Here is a 23847-nt window from a genome sequence, read left to right on the forward strand (position 1 = left end):
CCGAATTTCAGAGATAAAGAACGAATTTTCTTACTTGTTGTGTATTTTGTGGTCTTCTATGTCACACTTTTACGTATTGCGCAATATCTGAATTATAACAAATCGGAGAAAATAACAAAACAGTACCGCAGTGAACGAACGCAGCAATGCCGCAAGCGTGCCGCACGTCAAGTGAGAGGGGGCCTTAAGCTGCAGGTACTACCTGCCCTGGTCTAGAATTTGCGTATTATGTGCAAAAATTCTGTTCGTTTTATACTTGGAATTGCATCCTTATTACGTCAAAAGAAATTAAGTAAGAAAGTTTATTTGCTCAGTTTTATACGATGAATTCCCGTATGTGCTGTAACAAACAAACACAGTTCGTATTGTTGAATTATTCTACAACGATTTTTTTTATTTGTCTCTCTGTAAGCTTGTAAGAGTGAGTTAGTAAATGAATTAAAGAGAAAGCACCAAACGACATACATGTCATTTTCCTAATGATAAACCGCAAAGCGCAGTGCCATAAGGCGGGGGTATGCTAGAATGACAAGTTCACCACAGAGAGAGAGAGAGCGACAGAGAAGGAGAGAGAGAGAGAAGGAGAGAGAGAGAAGAAGAGAGAGAGAAGGAGAGAGAGCCTTGTCTGTGCGTTTGTGTTTGATTGAGTAAGTGAGTGAATAAGAATTTAGTGTGTGTGTGCGTTTGACAGGGAGGGAGAGCGAGAGAGAGAGATGCCAACAGGAACATTGATTGTCCTCCATCCCGTAGCCATGTCCGTGTGGCAGGGAAGGTTTACGGCCATGACATTTCGGCCTGACAACCGGCCCGACCTGCTGACGGGATTTATGTCTCTCCTCACACCTCCGCACCTGGTCAATCTTACTCAATGTCCTGAAGTGACAAGATTTGCCACTATCTCCGTCTATCTCCATATTTTATCAGAATATTTCAGCAGAGGTAGCAGAATCGTTATGAAGCGAACCGCTTCGAATGAAGACATTAGACGTGTAGATTCCCTTCAGAGCAAAATTCGTCAAGAAAAGAAACAGACAATTTTTAATTATAAAAAAAAGATCGGTATGTTGGATAATTTGGGTTCAACAAGTGACTCATAAAACGTGGGGAATGCTAAATTATACTTTTTGCCCCGTATTTTTCGTACCATTTTCAAGTTTTTCTAGCGTCAGTGAAGCCTCGTAAGACCTATGTTTCGCACAGGAAAATATCAGATATCAAATCATCAGATATCTCTATTTCAAAAATAGAAAGTTTTTTTCAGGGTACTAACATGCTTGCTAATTCAAATAAGGTTAATAGGTGGCTCACAAAACGAGAGGAATTGGGAAATGTTTCCCTTTATTGACCATTGTGTAAGTTTTCGATCACTGAAGCCCCGTCAGACCCACGTTCTAACGCAGGCAGCTTGGGTGCAGGGTTCGGCCCCTCCAGCTACAGCAGACAATGGCCCGCAGTGTCACAATGTTGACAAAAGATACCTTTGCACAAGACAAATACACCTGACCGTCAGGACATCAGCACGTCCAGAACAATGGGAGACAAGATGGGACCGTATTGTTCTTCTGTTGCACGTGGAGTTTGGCGGGAAAACGCGGCGTACCTGACAGCTGCTCCGTCGCGCACACGCCGCGATACGCGCACTCGCCATGTGGCTCTTACAAGGCTTTTTAAACCGGAGAGTGCTCTGTGTGCTGCGGAATGTCAGGAAAATTTATAGACCCAGATAACTCTGTTGTACCTCCATTCCACTATCAGTGTCATGACTGATTTGACCTTGATTTGACAGAGAGCTAAACGAAATTCATAGACAAAATATGATATTTTTTTTTACCCTTTGTGTGATTTGTTGTCTCTCGGATTTTAAAACTGGAGAAGCCTCTGTATGCCGCGGAATGTCAGGAAAATTTATAGACCCGAATAACTCTATTGTGCCTCCATTCGACTTGTACGGCGATTTGACAGAGCGCTCAAGGATTTTATAATCTATCTATTAAGATTCTTTATTTTTTATATACTAGATATTAGATAGAAAATGAATCTTTTTACCTTTTTGTGTTTTTTTTGTCGTTCCTGTCATAGTTTTACATTTTGCATGACATGAAACCAAGGATTACACAAATACAATTTAGATCGCATCTAGCTCGCAGAGTGATCGCTGTCTATTCGAATGGGGGCCTCAATGTATTTTGGCGGATATTCCATCAGCTCTGAAACATGTACAGCAAACCGAGTCTCCAACTCTAGGCGTTTTTCACCAGAGGATACAATGTACGCGTCGGAATCCCTGGCATGTTTTCATACTCAAGTCTTTGTGAAACTCTGTGAATGATGCCTGAAATATTGCCGGGCACGCCATGTATGTGTTCAGTACGGGCGTTTTGACATTTGTGGAATCAAGTGAATCTCCCAGTAAATATTTTCTTAAACTTGAACTTGTCGCGGTGGACATGAACTCAATTATTTCTTAACCATGAGCATTAAGGAAATATACACAATGTGGTGAAATTTGACAAGAAGAAACATGTTTGCTAAAGATCCGCATACAACATGCTGAGCTACCTCATTTCCAAACCACTTGGGCACTTTCCCATTTTATGAAGTAACAACAGTTTGAAAATGAGCTGGATTGTCAAAACCATAGAAAGAGACACACTGTAAATCTCCACACACAGGTTAGTTCCACAGAGTGGGCAGATAAGATCGGAACAGTAACAATCGGCGGCTGAGGTTTCGGCAGTTTGTCGGGAACCCGGCCGGAGGTCTGATCACACCTGTTGATTCACTGCGATTCGTTTTACGTAGACGATAAACCTGTCAAAATTTCTTGCAGTTCTCATATTCGTTTATGTCCCAAAATTATAATCATGAAGTATATTGTCTTCGCACAACATATTTTCCAAACCGCTAAGCGATATAAAAGTGAAATTTAATACAGTGTACGTAGGTTAAGTTTCTCAGCGTACTGTGAAGAAAATAATTACGAAGCAAGGAGGCAGTCCCAACAATGGCTTTGCTAGTTTTGCACGAATGAAATTTACCGTCATATGTCGACAAACTGTTTCTTTCTGTTTTACGTAGACGGAGTTAACTTTACAGTAGGTAATGAGATATTCAATACAAAATTTACTCACAGGTAAATGGATAGATTTTGTGAATGTTCAGACGGACGTTTCAAACGGCGGCCTTCATCAGCTACGTAAAAAAAGAACTCTGTATACACTCCTGTCTTCGGTTTCATTTTCCTTTCAAAATGTTATGAAGACAGCGGCGTGTCTTCGAAATATCAGGAGCTAGCCAGCACAGAAATACCCAATTTTCTACATCAGAAGAAAAAGAATATGAAATGATAAAAACAAATGATTAAGTGCTGATCTCTGCAGTATTTTAAATCCGAACATCAGTCCTTTTCCCCATTCCCACACACGCTACCGTGTGTAAATATGGATACCTGGCTTCGGTCGGGAAGGTAAAAGACTATCTTTACCTTCTGTCTGTACCCTGTATGTGGCAATGTTAATATAAGTTAATATGAGTGCAGTGCCACATTGTCATCGTCTGTCCAAAAGCAAAATAGAAAAAAAAAATAATAACAAAAATAAATGATTTAGCGCTGATCTCTGCAGTGTTTCAGATCCAAACGCCAGTTCTTTTCCCCATTCCCAAACACGCTTAGCTAGAGACAGGGTATTGACCCAGGCTGCTCACAGCTTCATCAAACACTTGTACACTTCCATGTACGTAATTACATGCGTTCCATTAGGACCCAGCCAATATCTATCATTATACATTTTTCATCAGTCTTATATCCATAATTCATAGACGCAGTTGTCAGAATTTCAGCACCTACAAAAAGTGCAATTAGCCGACTCCGTTGATGGTGCTTTTTTTAGTGACCGAGTCGCAATGAAATATTACTGTGGCCCTGAGCACTTTTATGGGAGTAAAGCTTTTTCGATCATTGCTTTGTTTCGTACCAGAAGTAACCGCCTGAAATGAAATAATTGAGAGAGTGAAAAATACGGAAGTATATCTCAACCGCAACAGCAACAGTTCCCATCCGCGGTGCAGTAGAATGTAATGTTATGTAATTTATGCTATGCCAATAACGTTATAACAATTTGAGACGACATGTAAACTATATGAAAATGTAGACAGATATTGACAAACTCCTGAGAATATTGGACAAAGGCTCAAGATATAGACATAACCATTGTAAATATTTTGTTTGTCTATAATAATACACAAGTACACAAATCTTAGCTTTAAGATTTTGCTTCAAGCGTCTAGTGCGGTTTTTGTGGATTTGCTACTTCAACCCAATTTTTAATATATACATATTCCTCCTCTTTTCTACACATCATTTACCTTGTCCGTGTGTCATATGTTCTAACTTTGGTTAACTTCTTAAGTTAATTTGATTTTCTGTATTGTCTGGATGGAGTCAGAAAACCACCGAGCTAGATGAGTTCTTCTCGTAGTTGGGATGTCATCGGCTAAACGTACTCGGCTAAACTTACTCGGCTAAACTATCGTCTCATATTGTGCAAAATGTATGTAGTTGTATATATCGAATATATACAACTATATACTTTAGAATTTATACACTCTAGTGATGAAGCTAAGGATTATGACATGCATCAATTAGTTGATCGCTTTCTCAATACAAATGGAATTAGTACAGTGTATTTAGCTTCTGTGCGATCCATGGTATACGCTTACATCAGTTATATGATAGCTAAAACTGCGACATGTTTTGGAAGCATTTCCCCGTGTAAAAAAACCCACAAAGTTGTTCTAAATTCAGCTTTTGTACAAGCTTGTTCTAGATACAGGATAAGTACCTAAAATCACACTGATCATGGAGTATTGCACTCCCATCTGCCATACGACACCGAGTCAGGCGGGAATAATCTGACACTCGATACCGCTTCGCAGTCTGAGGAAAAACATGACATCAACATGTCGTCTGACATCGCTGTCAGTCATCAATCACACACAACAAAATGTTTACTTGGCGGGAGAAAATGTCGGAATTATGGCTGTGTAACGAAGTATGAGTGTGCAATTAGTTAACACCATAAGTCACCGTGCAGACCAGATGGTAGATGTGGTCACACCGTGGATCTGTGTAGTTTCACATATCGGTTAGAAGATTCTATATGTCAGTCTACTTAGTTTAGTCTTGCATGAAGCTGAATCTATGATTTCCAATGGAAAAATCTGTTGGATCATATGGTTTCAATAAACAGAACTTTTGTGTTTGTCTTGGGGATGTAATGTATTAAAGTAAACTCTTCTGAATCCGTGTGCATTTTGAAGAAGCGTGAGAGAACCACTGCATTTGCAAACTAAAGTTTAACATCGCATTTGTCACTAGGTGAGGCATACAGTCCTTTATCGGTCTTTCGTATCTTATCATTTACAGCTAATAACAGAAATACATGCATGGAAGTCGACAAGCACCAGTTTGTCGGAAAGAAGAGGCACGCTACTTCTAAGAAACAGCATAGTGGCTAAACGTCTTACCTTGAGTTGAAGAAGGCTCACTGCCTGTTGTAACATCTTCTCGCTCCTGTTCTTCCTTTGTACCCGTTTTTGCTCGTATGACTGGTTGTATCTAGTTCTGTTCGCAATTTTATAGCGTTCCAAGGCATCCTGTTGGGTTTAGTTAAACTATAAGGACTACAAGTACAGTCGAAGCAACTAGAAAACAATGTTCCCGGTTAGCCAGTCAGCGATCACCGATCTGCAAGCAGGGTGAATCGCTAGCGTAGGTGCCCTTTCTATGTGATTTTTCCGTACATCTGGTTTTGAATCTATCTTTCACTACTGTAGATCAATCCACCAGAAATGCAAGAAAGCCTGGTGGAAGTTTTGTGTTGGTATTGGCAGTCAAATCGACTAGAAAACAAACAACTTTTTAAAAAGTTTTTCGTTTATACCAGCGACATACACTCACGACACCCTCTATGGTCCATTTTTGGTCGAGGCGCATTTTTCAGTAGGTGGAGAGTTGCTGGGTATTCTACACGTTCTGATAATTACAGACTGAGTCCATAATGGTTGAACACTTCCCCCAAAAAACAGCACATTTTCTTAATGGTGCTAATCACTACAGTCCGTAAAAAGAGTGGTTCTGAGCATTGTCAGGACCGCCCTTTCTTCATATCGCGTTCTGTGATCTCGCTCGTTCCCCTAAGCAAGTTGTTCTACCTTGTTTTCTTCGCCTAGTCTTTGTGATGATTCAATACAGGCACGGAACCAGAATAATTAGCGCTACTAATGACTGGTAGACTCCTTATTGATGATAGTTTGTCTTTAAGATTCTTCGTAAGTCTTCTTCTGTGTGTAAACAGATTCTAAGGTGGTAGGGACACACACTTGGGATGCTTCAGGCTATGAAAGGTAAACGAGGGGATTTTCTGTCTTCCTCCTAAGTCTGTATATCTGATGTCCTTGGTGGATGTTGTTTTGGTTCTTGGACCTCCATGTTTGCTCTTTTCATGCTTGTATCCAAATGTTACCCCGTAAGACACATCGAGACTACAGGCGCTTTCTTGGGAATATTTCCTCATTCGCCCTGCCGTCGATGTTTAAGTTCCAGAATGAACGGCTCAGTAGATGTAGGAACCTACATACAGAAACACGGCGCTCTTACAACCATTTCAGCTATGTTGAGGTACACTTTTAGACGTGGATGATGCATGAAACGAAAACTGCATTTCTATTCAAACTGTCGTAATCACAGTACTGTCTCTCTATTAAAGTATCCACTGGCTTATATTCATGAAAAAGGAAATGTTTTCCTCTGAGGGGCTTATTAATTACTATATCAGCAGACGCTTCCTACGGTTCTCCTGAACGGACTTAATTCTGCTTTGCTGTCTTGTTTAGACGCCTCTATTTGCTAGTTTTTTTTTCCAGACAAACCAACCTACATTTAGTATCTTTGAGTTGCCTAGAGTTATCAGTACAATGTAACTGAGGAAACAATCCTGCTGTCAGCCCAGAATCGCCAGAATTGAGCATTCCCCGACACTAACGCATGTTTACGCCTTTCTCTTGTGTGTAGAATCGTCCGAACTTATATAGGGTATGAGAGATTTGTAGATAATAATCTTCTTTTGAAGAGTAATATCGTTCGGACTGGTTCATGAATATCGGCAGATGTTAGATAATGAGAAGTTAGATTATAACATACTCTCACTAACGGATTAAGGAATATTGACACACTGGCGCAAATCACGTTTATCAAGCCTTCCCCATTACTATCGTATAGCATGAGATGCTAAAATTTCCCAAACAGTAATAAATATACCAATTCAAACATTTGATAATTGCAAATCTATATGATAGTGAAGGGCACCCTGATATATTTCGTGCCCTGATATATTACTTATCTAGGGTAACATGTCATATTCGCTGACATGCATTGATTCAGATGGAATCGTAGATATTTGCCAAGAATTGAATATTCGCAACCATCATTCCTACCTGGCCAGGCAGTCATGTTGAAAGCTTACTTAGCTGAAGGTATTCCCAAGTTCAGCTCACTTAATGCTTCTTTTGGGCGTCTGCATTCGAAGGCTTGGCACATTGCTCTTACCTTTTCTTATCTTAAAATTTAGACGAAAAGATTATCTGCAAGATATCTACCCATTGTTATAATGTATGCCGATAACATGCAGATCCAACCAGCGGAAATTTTCGTGTGCGAACCAAACTAACGTCCCCTCAACTCAACAATATACTGGACAGAAACTTTCTTCGATGACCTCACCAATTTACTTGGGTGAATTTCTCTATCCCTCTCTTAAGTCCAACCCGTTTGCATCCGTCCTGCCTCGTATGTAAAGAAAGCCGCCTGCCAATTGCACTACTGCAGTGCACAGACCGCGGGTGTGGGAGACAGGGTCCACTTTCATCGGAAAGCAATCGCCGAGTGACCGTTTTTGTTGTGCGAACGAAATTCGATTTATGTGCCCCTTGACTCTATAAGTCTGTCTATGATAGGAATAAGATGCCCTATATACAAGTTTAACTCCAAAGACAGTAAAATACACGGAATGTAAAGAAATGGTTTTAGTGATTTTGCCTATTTTTGCTCCCTCATCGGTCGTCAACTCTAGTGGAAAGAGAATGTTGGACGTTTCTGTAAACATACGAACTGTAGAACTAGTAGAACCGCCGAGTACCTACCTCCCCTACCCACCACCAGCAGCCTCCCCTCCGTGCGAACCGTCCGACCGAACAAGAGAAGAACTCAAACTGAAGTAACTCATCGGTCCTTTCGCCTTTTTGAACCGCCAAATTAGGGACTGTGGAAGTCGAATTTTTCCCACTTCAGTACTTTCTTGTTCTTTTGTGCATCCGTTCATGTTTCCCCTTTTTACAAAAACCATTAAAATCGATTCACATACATTCTGCCTCCCAAGTTTCCACAATAGTAGAAAAAAGGGGCACAACGTCAAGTTAGAAGGAAGTGAATCAGTCAAAAGGACCGGAGAGGAGAATTTATGTGTTTTTCTGTCCGATGTGATGTTTTTGCGGCGCTCGTGGCAAAACAGATTTTCGCTGGTTGACTTGGTCCTTGCCGTGTCAGTCCGAATTACGCAGCGGCCGTGTTTTCCGCCAGAGCGGCTACAGAAACTGACTGGTGTGCCTGGAGCCGCAGCCGAGTAGAGGCTGGCTGATTCGGCAGGGGAAAGTGCAGTCCAGGTTCGGTCCGATCCGCGGACACCATTTCCTCCTCTCCGGTCGTACTTACCCGGTAAAGCTAGGGATGTAAGGTAGGGTATCGGTGCGCAACTTCTACGTCTTACCGCGTTTTTTCCTCTGTTACTTCAAAGGTATTTTACATTCCTTCTAGTTAGTTCTGGAGATTTTTAGAGAAACTTAACCTTGATCCTTGATTGGTGTCGTAGATAGTGTACAGTGTTAAATTGCAGCACCTCTCAAATATGCTTGAACGTTGTCAGGATCTTGCTGATCGTAAATGTCTTAGAAATTTCACAAGTGGTCTTCTTCTAGCCGCAGTGAAAAATAGCTGTGAAATCTGTGGAAGACTAGTATGCTAGAAGTCTAGAGGACAGAAGTGCTCGGATAGCTTCAGCCTCTGATGTTATGTTTATGTATCTACAAACAAGTGTGGTGGTAGCAGACTCCTGATTTCTGTTGAGGAATGTTCGTTCTTCACTCTGTGGGCTACATGTGTATGCCTCACCTAGCCCGAGTCTGCGATATCCAAACTACACAGCATGTGCCGTTTCTCCACCCCAGATTCCGTTCCGGATACCACTGTTATGATCTGTCTGAGTTCTATAAGATGGTTTCTTATTATAACATAATACGTAACTTCAGGAAAGCATGGAGATGATATAGGAAAACGTTCATGTATATAAGCAAACCGTACTCGTATATAAATCTAGAGGCCTACACCTCTTTGATCAGGATTTGCGTGTTTAAGAAACGATTCGGCGCATCAGTATGTGATATATCATGCAGCAAGCTCTGGCGAATAATCAGGTATTATCAATCTGTGATATGATCAGTGGTTTAGCCATAAATCATAGTAAATTAGCTGCCTTTTGTACCGAAAATGAATTTCTCACTCTCTGGCTGCAGACTGAAAGCTTCTTCCTTGGCTCTTCGTATTCATGGACTAAAAATACATAAACCTATGCGTCCCTTATTCCCGCTTTCTGTTCCAAAGATCCTGCTTAACGCATAACTATTTTTCTGTTGAGAATTAGCGGAGAATTTTTGTTTGTCTTGTTCATTTTTACTATAGAACCGCTCAAGAAGCCGACTTCTCTATTTTTTTTTGCGGGGGAACGGTTAGATTCTAATGCTAACTGGAAATAGTGATTTCTCCTGTTAGTTGGTTGTAGAGTTTCGTTATTTCTGAGAACTGTTTCTGTATTCCTTTCACTTGTAGGGAAACTGTTTTGAACTGTTTTTGCATCCTTTCACCGTTTTGATATCGAGTTGTCATGTAGAGAAGATCCCGTTAAAAGGTGAGTGTTTTGGGTTGCTCTAATCGGATTACCCGAACCTGGTGTCCAGTCGGAGACGGCTAATTCAGCTCATCGTCTCAGCAAATCCGGATCACGCTAGCCGCGCGGAAAACTTTGGAAAACACAGACAAGTGGATTAAACACAAACTGTAGAGACTTTTCAATTTCCTCTCGCTTTTCGTGAAAGAGGATCCATTCATTGTTAGAAGGGCCAGGCTTATGTCCCAATGATTTTCACTGGGAGACGCATTCTGTTGTCTTTTCGACTGCAATTGTTTGCAGTAGATTGTGATTGTAAGTGTTGGAAATGTTGCTGTATTGGTGCCCTTACCAGACTTGGTTTGCAAATGTTTGATTATGATATCTATGTAATGTGTTCGATTCACTAGTTCCATCGTGTGTCTTATCAACCATGATGTTCCACTATTTTGTAATTGACAACTCCTTTGTCAGTTCAATGTCGGTAGACTATTTGTGCAGCTCTGGAGTGGCTTCTGTTGTGGCTCCCAGGCCGTCGTCAAACAACGAGTTTAAACTGTATTCTGGCGGTTGTCCGTTTCTCTCATATGAGGCCCGTTGTTAAGAGTAGGATTGAAAATGCTGGAATATTTAGTTGTTACCAAGATTTTACACAAACTGTTGGTGTACTCTTGAATGAAAAATGTTCAAATGTGCGATGAAAAGAACAGGAAACTATTCACGCTGCGAAAAGAAGCGTTTATGATGGTTCCCAAACTCCTTTAATTCGCATTCACGGTTGAAAATTCAGTATAGATAAATGAATCAAACCAATATCGATAGAAATTATTGCAAAAACACAATCTTAGATTAAATTGCTTCTTCTGAACCTTATTTCATTACCATAAAGTACATGTATCGTTGATAGTCTCCTCTTCCGCGCTTTAGGATATCGCTACCTTGTGTTGATCTAGCAATTCCCCCTTCTCATGAGCGGCATCAAAGGTATGGAAAATAGACGCCGTGTATCAAATTTCTGTAATTAGAAAGTCGTTGGAACGCTGAGGAAACAAAAGTTGTCGGTGACATTCCGTCAGTCAGCGGGCCCCTCCCTCCCCTCCCCCTTGGGAGTGACGTCACGCCGGCGCGGTGAGGACCGCCCTGCCCTATAGAACCCTCACAACTGTCATGGCGGCCGCCTGACTCGCACTGCGACCTGTCAACAACACCGCTCCAGGATCATCTGTCTCTTATAAACGGCGTCATTTTTCCCGACGTCTTCGGTATAATTCGCACCATCTCCGGCAAGGTTATCTACAGAAACTTTCAGTGCCGTTCGGTTGCCTTCATTGCGTGAGGGTTTTTCGGGCCCGAAGTATCGGGGCGGTAAACTCATCTGTCTTCCCGCGTGACAGCGCGAGAGGGACCTTACCTGGGCCGGCGCTGCCGTAAACCTGCCGCCGAGAGAGGACCGGAGGACGGCCCGGAGATTTAGGTCTGTGCCTGGAGGACGCGTCTGCCTGAAGACCACCCCGACAAGAACCCTGTCCGCAGGCCTTGGTACCGGCGAGTCGGTGTTACCGCCGAGCTAACGAGGTCACAACACTTGCACGGACGCACAGGTCTCACCGTAGACACTCACACCACCTGTCCTCCAGAGCCGTCCACGTCTGAGTCTTCTGGAGCAATCTGAAGCTCGTTGTTTCCTACGATTTGCCACATTCGCTGCGGTTTTGGCGGGAGTTTTCACAAGACAACACGGTGGAGTCGTCTGCAGAGTGCGGGGTGCCGGCGGGTGAGAGGGAGAAGGCATGGGACGTAGGTGATAAACCTAAACCTTGTCTTGTGTAGTTTTACTGTGCTGGAAAATATGCCCGCCCTTTTGTGGTTTTAGGACTTACGGTTATTTCTATAGGGACATAGAAAACATAAATGCTCTGCTATTTTTCTTCTTGGCCTTACCTTTGTGATGTTTCACCAGCGTTGCGCTATTTATTTTTGAAAAAGCCCCATTTTGAGTTTCCTACTTTTTCGAATTGCGGAACTGTTGAAGCTTTCAAAATATTCCTTGTCAAGTTATAACACCGGGATTACATTACACTTTCAAGGATCAGATCTGCAAAGTATTTATCGCTTCTGATAGTTTCTAGCATATTCTAACACAGCTGTTTTGATCTAAAATTGACGAAGTACGATATTACCGTGCATGCCGCTAGCAGTAAGGTTATTCACTCAGCCGTACAAAACGTGGTAAACAAAACGAGTATACTTACGTTTTATTTATGACGCACTCTCTTAATGGCCTAGACTTTCTTAAATCCTAAAATTGTCAAAACGCAAAGTCCTGTGTACAATTACAATTGAGTCATAACTAACCTATGGCTGTATAGATGCTATAACAGAGGATTGTAAAATATAAATATTTTAACTTAAGAATAGTTTTGGCTGCATCGCTGTCGACCAAAAACAAAAGGCTATTTCTAAACTTACATTGATAATTATCTACGTTTCAAACATATCATTGAAACTTAAGTTCAAATTTACTGTCATCACCAATTTTCTCACCAAATGTTTTCGAAGACAAAGATACATGTATGCAGGACTTAAAAACGGACAATTGTTTAACTTTCTACGTTTTAGCATCCCATACACCTAATATGGCATTAGCATGATCTGTGGTTTTTTCTCAGAGGTAGCATTCTGATCCTTTGAATATCGCATTTGTGGATGATCAAATCTACCCCTATCTGTAGCATGCAGTAGTTACATGGCCTCTGTTTACCACTGCATTTTGTAAGACCATATCGAGTTTGTAAATCTGCTTATAATGAAGCTAACCAGGAAGCTCTAATAGTGGTTTTGCTGTAAATTGTATCTTGTGTTGTTATAGTTTGTTGTACCATCAACAGTACTGTTAAGGACAATTCAAAACTATTTTTACTCAACATTTATTTCTGTGCTTCGTTGCTTTGCCAAGCTCCATTCTAGGGCAGGAAATTTCAAGTTACATGTGGGATATATATTTGCCCATTTTTGTCACTAAAGATGCAGGTTTTGTAGCTGGTGTGTAGCACTGAACTTTGTTCCGAAACAAAAGGAAAATCTAAATATTAGGTACGCCTGCTTTTCTGTTTGGAAACAAATTATAGCTAGTTACAGACTCGTATTGACATAACGATTTCGGCATATTGTAACTTGAATATTTTTTGTATCTAACTGTGCATCGAAATCAACGTGTAGTTTGACTGAAAATGGCTAGAAACCACAGAAAACTTTGCTGGTAGGACTGGTACTGCAGTCGGCTGGGCCTCTCGTAATTTCGATGTCATTAGTTGACCAGAGCTTGCTCAAAACATCTCGCCGATTGTTTTTATCCTATTTTACGATAGCAAACTATCATCCTGGTAAATAAGAACTTTGTCCGTAGCCTTTTCCATACAGCTGTAATTACGAGTTGTTTGTTAAAAATATTTTAGAAATAACGCTTGTTATAAGAACAATTCCTGAGGTTCCACTTACCTTGGTTCTACTTGAAGTAAATCGGTCCAGTTATGAGTTATGCAATGTACCAGCTGGCTTTCTGGGGTATCTTTTACACGCCCGTGTCTCCTCGGACGACATGTTATATCTCTTGTATCAATCGCAGGTTTTACGGACCATAGCTTTACGATGGATTTCTAACAACAAAACGTTTGTAGCTTTGTGTCCAGTTGTTTTTTCTGTAAATAAAAACAGCATGAGCCGAGGCCAACAAAACCTGCCGGGTTTACGACTGGTCCCACCGCCCTTATGCGGACGGGGCAGGCAGGACTCACCTGCGCGCTCACCTGCTCCGCACCTTTTCAACCCCGACATCAAAGCGCCGAGGCGCCGGCCGGCTCAGCAGGACGCCTACCTGCCCAGGTAACCGCGCCGACAGGGACGGCTTACCTGGTTACCGAGCGGACAGGTAAAGGGCCGTGAAACTCAGATCTGCAGGTACTGGCCGGTCCACATCGCTGCTAAGAACTGCTGTAAGGTCCCTTAGTTAGTACTCTCCGCCAGGTTCGGCGTGTAGATGTGAGAACCTGCGGAGTCTGTCCCTGTGGGTTCAGATCGCCTCTCCCCCGGCCTGCAGCAGCGCTCCCCACACAGCAGGACGTCCTGACAACCTCAGCAGGTACGCAGGTGTTTCCAGCCTGGCCAGCCGCTTCGGTAGCACGGTCTCTGCAAACTCAGGCATCTCAGCGTCTTGTCCCACCTTCGGTAGCACTTTATCTGCTAACTCCGGCATCTCAGCGTCTTGTCTCGTCTTCTACTGCTGTTGGTTTGGTCAAAGTTTGACTAGAGAGCCGTGGTTCGAGTCCCAACGTTCAGCTAGAGCCGTGGTTCGATCCCGACATTCTGCCCTTGGTTTGCGCCTATAGTTCATGGATGGAGGTATGTCGTATAAAGTAGTTGTTTTCTCTGTTAGAAAATTCTGTTTAAGCCTTACCTTTGGCAGGCAAGACTATTGGCAGTTTAGTTTCTGATGTTATAGTTTACGAGGATGTTTTCTGTCTTCCTAGTTGTATTGCGAGAGAGGATTCTTGCCAGTATTTCCTGTCTGCATCGGGTACAGGGGAGCGAAATTGGGGAGGGGGAGCTGGTTTCATTGTTATCTGGCAAATTCTGACCCATTTATTGTGGATTCCAGTCTGAAAACTTGCACATCGCTGCTTTTGTTAGACGTGAAGGTACTTCGCTGTTAGCTTGATATCAGTTGCTTATCTAGAAAATCAGGTTGTGCTTATTCACGTCAGGTGGTAAACAAAGTTTTCACAGGTTGGTACATGAACAATCAACTAAAACAGACTGATGTCTCCTCTTGCACTTTCACATTTGTGAGAATAAGGCCCTTCAGTTTTTCTTCATGCCTGCTGTTGCCGGTGAAAATTACTCTACATTTAAATGTTTGTACACGCATCACGACAGTTGACTATAACGTGGCGATGTTTTAGTAAATTTATATGGTTTACTGAGATCGGTTTGGGTAAAATGGTTGACCACAAGCACAATACTCACCACTAGGAATACTTTTTAACGAATATTTTCAGCTTTTCTACCAAATCAGACTTGGTTTTAGTGAAAAAAGAGGAACGTTTTATGTTTCCAGTTTGATTTACAGACTTGGTTCTGTAGTATAAATCTAACTGTAACCTGTCGTTATAAATATTAACAGTGAGCGAGGGATAAATTTCAGACATTTGCTGGTCGATTCAGAAGTCACTTGAAACAAGCTTTGTATATCATGTCCCCATTTCCTTTTTCTTCTTCTAAAACTAAAGCCTTTTATCAAATGATTATCATTTCTGCTTAGGTTGGTTATCAGCCTCCATGTAATGTACAAAGCTAAACAGTTTCATCCAAAGGCATTAATGTTTGAACAAAGTCGTCTTCTTTGCACAACCTTCTTTTAATTCTTCCGTAGACGTTTCGGTGACTATCTGTCACCTTCATCTGTACAAAAGGAAACATACTAACGTTATCGGTGCGATGAGGGGGGCAGCCAGATAGTCGCCGAAACGTCAACGGAAGAATTAAAAGACGGTTGTGTAACGAAGAAGACTTGTTCGAACTTCCATTGATCTACTAACCTGATGAAACTATTAACGAAAGCAGTAATGTTTGGTGGATACGTTAGCAGCAGCCCACACCGGATGGTCTGTTTATTATCGGACAAAGACTTCAGCATAATCCCCAAATTGCCCTACATTAAACACGTACGGAACTCATGTCAACACATGGAAAATCAATTACGGCATTGCATGGTGCAGATTTAACGGGCAGTTCTCCACACTCGCTGGATTACAAGGCGTACTAAGAGGTATTTTATGGCCTGTTGTTCTGACAAATATAGATAAATTAGCCTATCATCATTTACCGCTAATCTTCTAGTTGGTCTGTTGATAGTTTTGCAGGGATTCGTTCTTTTTTTTTAGCATCTATGTAGATTTTTAACATATTCAATCATTCACTCATTTTTCGCAAATGTTGCATATATATTTATAACGAGGCCTTTGTGAGATTAAGCGCAGCATGTTGCAGTGTACTTTCTTATCTAACGAGTTCGACATCTTTATCAGACTGTAGAAGGTTCTAGAATAACCATAGAATTATCAGTGTTGTGTGAATAAACCAACTCGACTCTGGAAGGAAAATTTAAACGCAGCAAAGCGACGCCATTGAGCACAAAGAGCAGGCATTGTGCCCGCGACACCCCGAGTCGTGCTGTCGTGCTGCACATTTGGGTTGTTTTGATGCATGAGGGTTGGACCCAGCAGGGATCCGCGCGCCTCCCCCTCTCCCAGCCTCAGGTGTACCTGTCCTAGCACACCTGGTTAGGGTCTACTTGTCCCAACACACCTGGCGATGCCACGGAAGTTTCTTACACAAGATACATCTTCAGAGAATACGATTTGGGGAGTGAGAAAATTCCAAGCAAACGGAAACACACATTTTCCAACCGAACCGGTGAGCTGGTTGCATGCAGGAACTATAAAATACAGGAAGCATACCAAAAAGAAAATAAATTACTAATGTTCATAGTTTGAGGATATTTCTTGAAATAGAAGTTAATGTTTCGTTTTCTCAAACAGCCTGGCCGGGCCCTGGTCTGAAAATGTGACCCTAGAAATAGCAGGGTCTGAAATTGTATCTGATATCACAGCTAACGACGTGTCGCCCCTTTTTTAATATCTAACACCGACAGGTGATGAAATCGGTCTAATGAAGATGTCGGTACCACTTTACACGGCACCGGTGTCCATTCTACGTTATTGGTTTCAGATGAAACACTTAAGGCATCAAATTTTGGGGTTCATAACTCCGAAATTGTAATCGTGACGTCTCCCGTTTTACAAAACGATCTGACAAATTTATCAACCTCACCTGCGTTTCCCACCTCACGTACTTAACACGGTAATTTTTTTAGCCATTTAAACACGTTTGCGCACCTTTTTCTGTGGGTCCATAACTCTCAAATTGTAACGATGAATGATTCCTTTCCCCAAACATTTTGTCGTTACGTTATTTTGCAGAGGAATTACAGTCCTAAGTACAAAGTAATTTCGTTCTTCGTTTACATCTATCTAATAAAGATGTCGCTACCACTTTACATCGTTTACCATTCTGCACTTACATCAAATTTAGTAGTTTGATCTGAAACGCTTCGTTTTGAGGTTTATTACAAAGTATTGCGTGCCTCATTTTGGGCTTCAAAACTCTGAAACTGTGTTCATGACTGTTATTTTTCCCCCACAAAATTTGGCACCTAAATTCCCTGCTATAAAGTCATTTGCTTAGATCTATCTTTTCTATACAATTTGTTGAGTGATATGTCAAATCTTAGGTCGCAGAGAGAGCTCGGTGAGAGCGCCGCCCTGGTGGAAAGATTTATTTCTATTCTACGGTAGTCGTTTAAGCTGAAACGATTCGTGTTGGTGTCTTCTAGACAAAACACTAGTACTGTTCACCTGATTTTTGGGCTCAGAACTCTGAAATTGTAATGGCGACCACTTCTTTTTCCCTCACACGACCTGAAACAGAAAAAAAAAACGTATCTACAAAGTCCTGTCGTACTTCACCTGTACGCCTCCACGTCTCGTACGTCCCGACGTCGTGCTCTCGTCTCACCTGGGGGCGCGTCCCACCTCCCACCTGGCGCGCCATTAACACCTCCACCTGGGCACATTACCTCAAAGCAATTGACCCACACCTGACCCACATACAAGCTGCCTTTTCTACCTGCGACAAACATCCATTTAATGGAGGCATTTACGCCGTGTGTGACATGTAAGGTCTGCTGTGTGGCGCGGTCATTAGAGAAGGGACGGAGCGGAGATTTATAGAGAGGTTCTCCGCATAGAGAATGGAGTCGTCCTCATCATTGCTATTAGCCTGTTCAACAGACCCGAAGTTATGTGATTTGTTGGTTTCGGTGAATTTTTCTCCGCACGACAGATGTTGTACGGTGACTCGCTCCCCGGTACTTTCCGTCAGAAACCCGCTGGACTGTGATATAATTCTATCTACGGTAACGTCGCGAAACGTACTTAGTTATAAGATCGTTACGTTTGGAGTGAAGTGTGCATCGGTAGATTCTCTATCCGTAATGTGTTTGGGACGATTGTCCGCTTAATGCAATGGATTTTTAATACGTTCTTAAGACAAATTAAGATAACGGCCGTTTGTTTTCTTCAATTGCTTGCCATATGGACAGTAGCCGATGGTGACTACTTCGGGCCGTTTGAGGGCAATTTGAATCGCTTCCTTTGTCAGTGGTGGGGTCATTTTACACCATGATGGCGTACTTCTTTTTAAAACGGGTTTAACAGTGAGTTAATTACTACAGAAAGGGTTTCAACAGTCTACGTCTCGATCCCTGCCTCGCACATGCTTTGCCTGAACGAAAATGAAGTGGTTCTATTTTTTTCAATTCGGCTTTTTTCAACTGTATGGATAGTGTAATGCTTGATTTTAAAGAGGTTTAACAAACGAATTTAGTACTACAGCAAATTCTGTTAAGTTAACTTCTCATACATTCATTCGAATGACATCGCGGTGCAAACAGTGCTGTTATAAAGCTTTAACTTGGCGTACAAAACTGAAAAACGTTCAACACGAAATAAAGAAACATTTTAGATGCTACGATAAACGACTCTTCCTCGACAGTTGTACACGGTACAATGTAAAGCAACAAAGATTTAGTGATACTAGTCGATTCTATAACTACGAGTACAGGAATATAAACGGAATGGCGGATTAACATAGTGTATGTTAAACGTTTCTGTCTGTTATAAAACAGTCTCTCTGTAGTAGCGCGCTTCAAATGTATTGACCTGCATGTAAGTACGTAAATACGGAGTCGAAAATGCCAAAAGTAAATTTAAAATAGATGTTTCTATCTTTGGCACTTTTGATGTGAATCCATGTGATAGAAATGCACACTGCTATCAGGCCGATCTCGTTTCGCTCTTCAAGCATGCCAAGCGTTACCCACAGAGTAGAGCTATTATTACCGCACATTCAGGCAGGCATTCTCCATACTATAACATCCTACCAACCCTTACTTAAAGTACAGCTGCGTTTGGCTGATTATACCCATCGTACCGCGGAAATACATGGCATTACACACCCAGTAATGGCGCAGTTTTCGGCTCTTTAGCTGCCTAACCTTTTGTGTGTAAAACAATGGGACATGAGTGCTGCCGATTGAATTAGTCAGGTCAGCGCACTTGGAGCTATTCCTTGTCATGTTTACCTGTGGTTTAAAGATAGCTACATCTTTCTGTTGTAAGATATTGGTAAGATGCCGTTCAGGTTAGTTTTAGAAGTCCGACTTTTGCTTCACAGTTTGTCCATGTACCACTGGCCGCCCGCATGTCGGTTGTTCTGGTGTCGTTATGTCCCGAAGATTGGTGCATGTTCTCACCATCAGACAGGGAACGTCCTGGTAACGGCGCCTACATGGTCATTTGTACAATTACGTCTTGTGACAGGGGACATGCGTGCGATTTATGCCGACCTCTTATTCCGTACAACTGTCGCTTTCTCTTTATTGTTTTATAATCACAGAGCTCGACACGAGATAGCCCTTTGTTAGAGACTTTTACTTTTAGTTTGTTAACACTACCCCTGCATATCTTCTACTCAAAACAAATTGCATACGTGTTGAAATGCTACAAGGATATATAAATACATTGCATTCTAGGCCAAAATCGGCATCTTTGATATGCTTGCTCATAACAAACTTTGGCTCTATACATATTGTCTGTTGCCCAATGACCGTTCCTCTATACTATGGTTTCGTTCATAATCTTAATATTCCTGTAAATTCTTCAAATAGGCACGCTGTTTCGCTGAACTTTAATGTTTTAGTTTTTACAAATTTTGCGCTTGACGCAATATTCTCCATCTGTGATACTTGTAAGATCAATTAACCATTGTTTAACTGCCTTCTAATCGTGTGATGACAGGGTATCATTGTACGGCCCAGGTTCATTCAATCGAAAGAACGGTTATTTACTGAACGTTGTGTTCTCCGTTTGTTTTATTCGTTCTAAAAATCCATTTAAAGTTGTTTGATCCCAACGATACCGTAAAAAAAGTGGTTACAATGTCTCACTTTATTCTTATTCAATAAAAAGAAACTATATTATGTTTTATACGCAAATAATCAAGTACGAAGGTAATTGATATATAAGCACTTATACGTAACGAACCAATCATATTCTTATCGGTGTAGGAGTATTGAAGTAGCGTTAGGGCCTGAAAGTGGTGCTTTATACCCAATAATCCCGTTAGCTCGATTTAACTCTCCAGGAAACACTTGAGAAGGAATCGCCGTTTATTTTCCCGGAAACCGCGGCGAGGATTACGTGTCCGGTTGTAATTGGATTAGGTAAATCCGCAGCAATCGGCGACACCGGCTCCTGTAATTGTCCTCTCCTGATTTCATGGCGACACCGGCTGGTGTATAATTGCCCACTCCTGGTTCCCACCCCGACTCTCTTCTTTCTCTGGAGTGTACCCCGACAGTCCGTCCTCCCGTACCGAGTAGGTAAACACAAAGGACCCGTCGGCGGGCCTCCTGTCCCGTCCGGCCCGGTAGAGCCCAACAGATGGGTGCAGTGTGAACCGCGAGGTGCATCGCCTTTCAGCCCGCTCGCTCTAACAGGATTAACCCAATCCACTACAATATTGTCCCATCAAAGGGAGATTCCATTATCCGCGCCCGACACGTTATACATACACTTAGACATTCCGTTATGGAAATCACGGCACAGCGGGAGAAGTTACGCTAACGTCACACTTCCTAACAGGGACCGGGATGTTTGTTGAAACGAAAAATTGAAATGTATACGTAAATATTTATACAAATTATGCCCACGACTATTCTCTGTACGTCTTGTATAGTTTGGTGTCTTTTATATCATATTTTTCGTTCCCGAAAGCCGCCCGGCCGGGCCCAGGTTTGGAAATGTAACGTTAGCTTCAGTAGACATCTAACCGTCGTTTTGCGCTTATGTTCAATTATCCAATCGACAAGGATGCTGATCAATCACATACACGTTACAGCTAATACACTTACCACTCTATACGTAAACTAAGACGCTCCTTTTCATTCAAAATTGTAATGATTTCCCTTACGAGGTTAGCATTTAACAACTATATGGAGTGTTTCCGTCTGTGTTACTAATGCTCAATGATTGTTGGCGAACAAAAATCGTTTGATCTGAGATACAAATTTTCCTAACTTAATAATGAGCCAGTAGATTTCAGTTTGCTGATTTGAATCTTAGAAGGAAGAAAGGAAGTTAGCAAGCAATTAGCTCTTTCGTTTACTTTATCATCGCCTATACATGAAGTACCCTTTGTTCGATGAGAACTAACCCTTCCGTACAATGGTCTGGATATCTCTTCGCAGACTCAGAACCAACACAAGTTGTCAGTTTGAGTTTGATGAGCACGATTCTGCCCCGTCTGATGCTGATGCCCAATTACCTAATGGCCGTGGTGCATGGTCTGTGTTCATACATGGGTACACAATCTCCGTGTTCACACAGTAGATCTACAAAGGCTGACATGATGATGTTTGTGCCATTAGGATTTTTCCTTTCTTCTCTGCTATTGTTTGTTTCTCAAGCCCCTTCCATCCACTGCTTATTGCACCCGTGGGACTCGCATTTAGATCATTAACATTTGAAACAAAGTCTCGCCTTTTCCATCTACACGTACTGTCCCTCCGATGTTCGTATGGCGTTTTGATGAGGCAGTTGGCTTTGAAAATATCGAATTATGTAAGGACGTTTTTTATGGGCATCGTTAAGTATTGACGAAGATGTACATTTTTTGTGTGTCTTCTTTTGGGGTTAAGCGGTTATTTCGATCCTCCTGTTGCTATATACTAAGCATATGGTAGTTTTGCCATCTCTGCATGTATCTTGGTAGTTTGATTGCATGTTATCGTCAAGTTTACCGACTGTTGGCTGTCAGTAGAAAGGTAGATGTTCTGAAGTTTCCATGTGAATGTTTTCTACGTGTTTATTTAAAGTTATCGCCGTGGATTGTCTTTGTTCTCATGTTTTAGCACATGCTAGAAATGTAACTTTTTACACAGGATACTTGATTGATTAGTAACTTACCGTTAGTTTCTTCAGGGTTATCGCCCTTGTGTTCGTATCCGTGTCGTATTTGTTTGTTTGTTCGTTTGCTTCTTATTTTTGCCGTACTTGCTAACGTCTATTATCCAGAGAGCCATTGCCATGTAGTACGTGATGACCATGTTTATCTGTTTGTTATATTTACTGACTACCGTTTACCGGAGGCCGGATACAGAGTGTGCGTGTTGAGCTTGTTTGTTTGTTTGTTTGTTGTTGCCATGTTTACTGACAGTTGTTTACGGAGGGCCATTGCCGAAGCGTGCGTGTTGAGTTATTTGTTTATTTATTTGTTTGTTGTTGTTGTCATGTTTACTAACGGCTGTTTACGGAGGACCGGCGCCAGAGCGTGCGTGTTGTGTGTTTATTTGTTTGTTGTTGTTGACATGATTACTAACGGCTGTTTACGGAGGGCCGGCGCCACAGCGTGCGTGTTGAGTTGTTGGTTTATTTGTTTGTTGTTGTTGACATGTTTACTAACGGCTGTTTACGGAGGGCCGGCGCCGCAGCGTGCGTGTTGAGTTGTTGGTTTATTTGTTTGTTGTTGTTGACATGTTTACTAACGGCTGTTTACGGAGGGCCGGCGCCGCAGCGTGCGTGTTGAGCTCGCGATCTCCCGGCGCGGGGTCTCGGGTGGCCGGGCGGCCGCTGCAGAACATGTAGTCTGGGCCCGGCCCCTTCTTTCCCCGGCCTGGTTCGGGCCGAGCTGCCCTGCTGCGTGAAGACTGACGCCACGCCTCGGTACCTTCTTAAAGACCTCTCCTGTTACCTGTGGTCCCTCCTAACATCTTATAACTCCTCTGTAGCTTCTTATCTTAAAGACCCGCCACCCCCCACCCCCACCTGTCGCCTGTGGCCCCACCTCACGTCTTATAACTCCCTCACGTCTTATAACTCCTCGGTAGCTTGTAAATTGTTAAAGACCCCTCCTGTCACCCCACCTAACATCTTTCTTGACGCTTGTAATGCTTGCTTGTTCCTAGTCACCGGTACTTTCTGTCAACCCCTGATTTTCACACACCTACTGAATTTTTTTGTCAAGACTTCACCTACTTTATTGCAGACATATCCCTCCTCCATCCCTTCCAACCAGTTGAGTCGAGTTTATCAGCTTTATAATGTAACGTTATATTGTATCCCGGCCTGATCATGTCTCCCCTTAACACCCTATCAACTCCTCTCGCCGAGACAGACGACACTTATCATCAGCATCATGTACCCACTCCGCTGTCAGACAAGCTGCCATCCCCACTTTCTGCGTATCCGCCACTCCTCATCCGTTATCTCCATCCATCCCCACATCCCTCTCATAAAGGCCCCCTCTCACTTGACGTGCGGCACGCTTGCAGCATTGCTGCGTTCGTTCACTGCGGTACTGTTTTGTTATTTTCTCCGATTTGTTATAATTCAGATATTGCGCAATACGTAAAAGTGTGACATAGAAGACGACAAAATACACAACAAGTAAGAAAATTCGTTCTTTATCTCTGAAATTCGTTGAGCATCTTCCGAACGCAGCAATGCCGCAAGCGTGCCGCACGTCAAGTGAGAGGGGGCCTTAATCATAGATCTCAGCTAACTCCTCCACTATATGGAGATAAGATATTCCCACCTCCAACTCTTGACAGTACCCATTACATGGAACATGATCCATTGGAGGATCGGCTCCAGATCTGTATGTCACCGCGAAAGGT

The 23847-nt window shown here is 42.3% G+C and overlaps 1 protein-coding gene across 1 annotated transcript in view; it reads left to right on the plus strand.

Annotated features, from left to right (window-relative positions):
- Window positions 1–23847, plus strand: part of LOC118414629 (paired box protein Pax-6-like) — a gene marked incomplete in the record, with an annotated part of 94710 nt that overhangs the window by 40036 nt on the left and 30827 nt on the right.

Source organism: Branchiostoma floridae, chromosome 4, assembly GCF_000003815.2.
Source record: "Branchiostoma floridae strain S238N-H82 chromosome 4, Bfl_VNyyK, whole genome shotgun sequence".
In the NCBI taxonomy this organism is placed as follows: Eukaryota; Metazoa; Chordata; class Leptocardii; order Amphioxiformes; family Branchiostomatidae; genus Branchiostoma; species Branchiostoma floridae.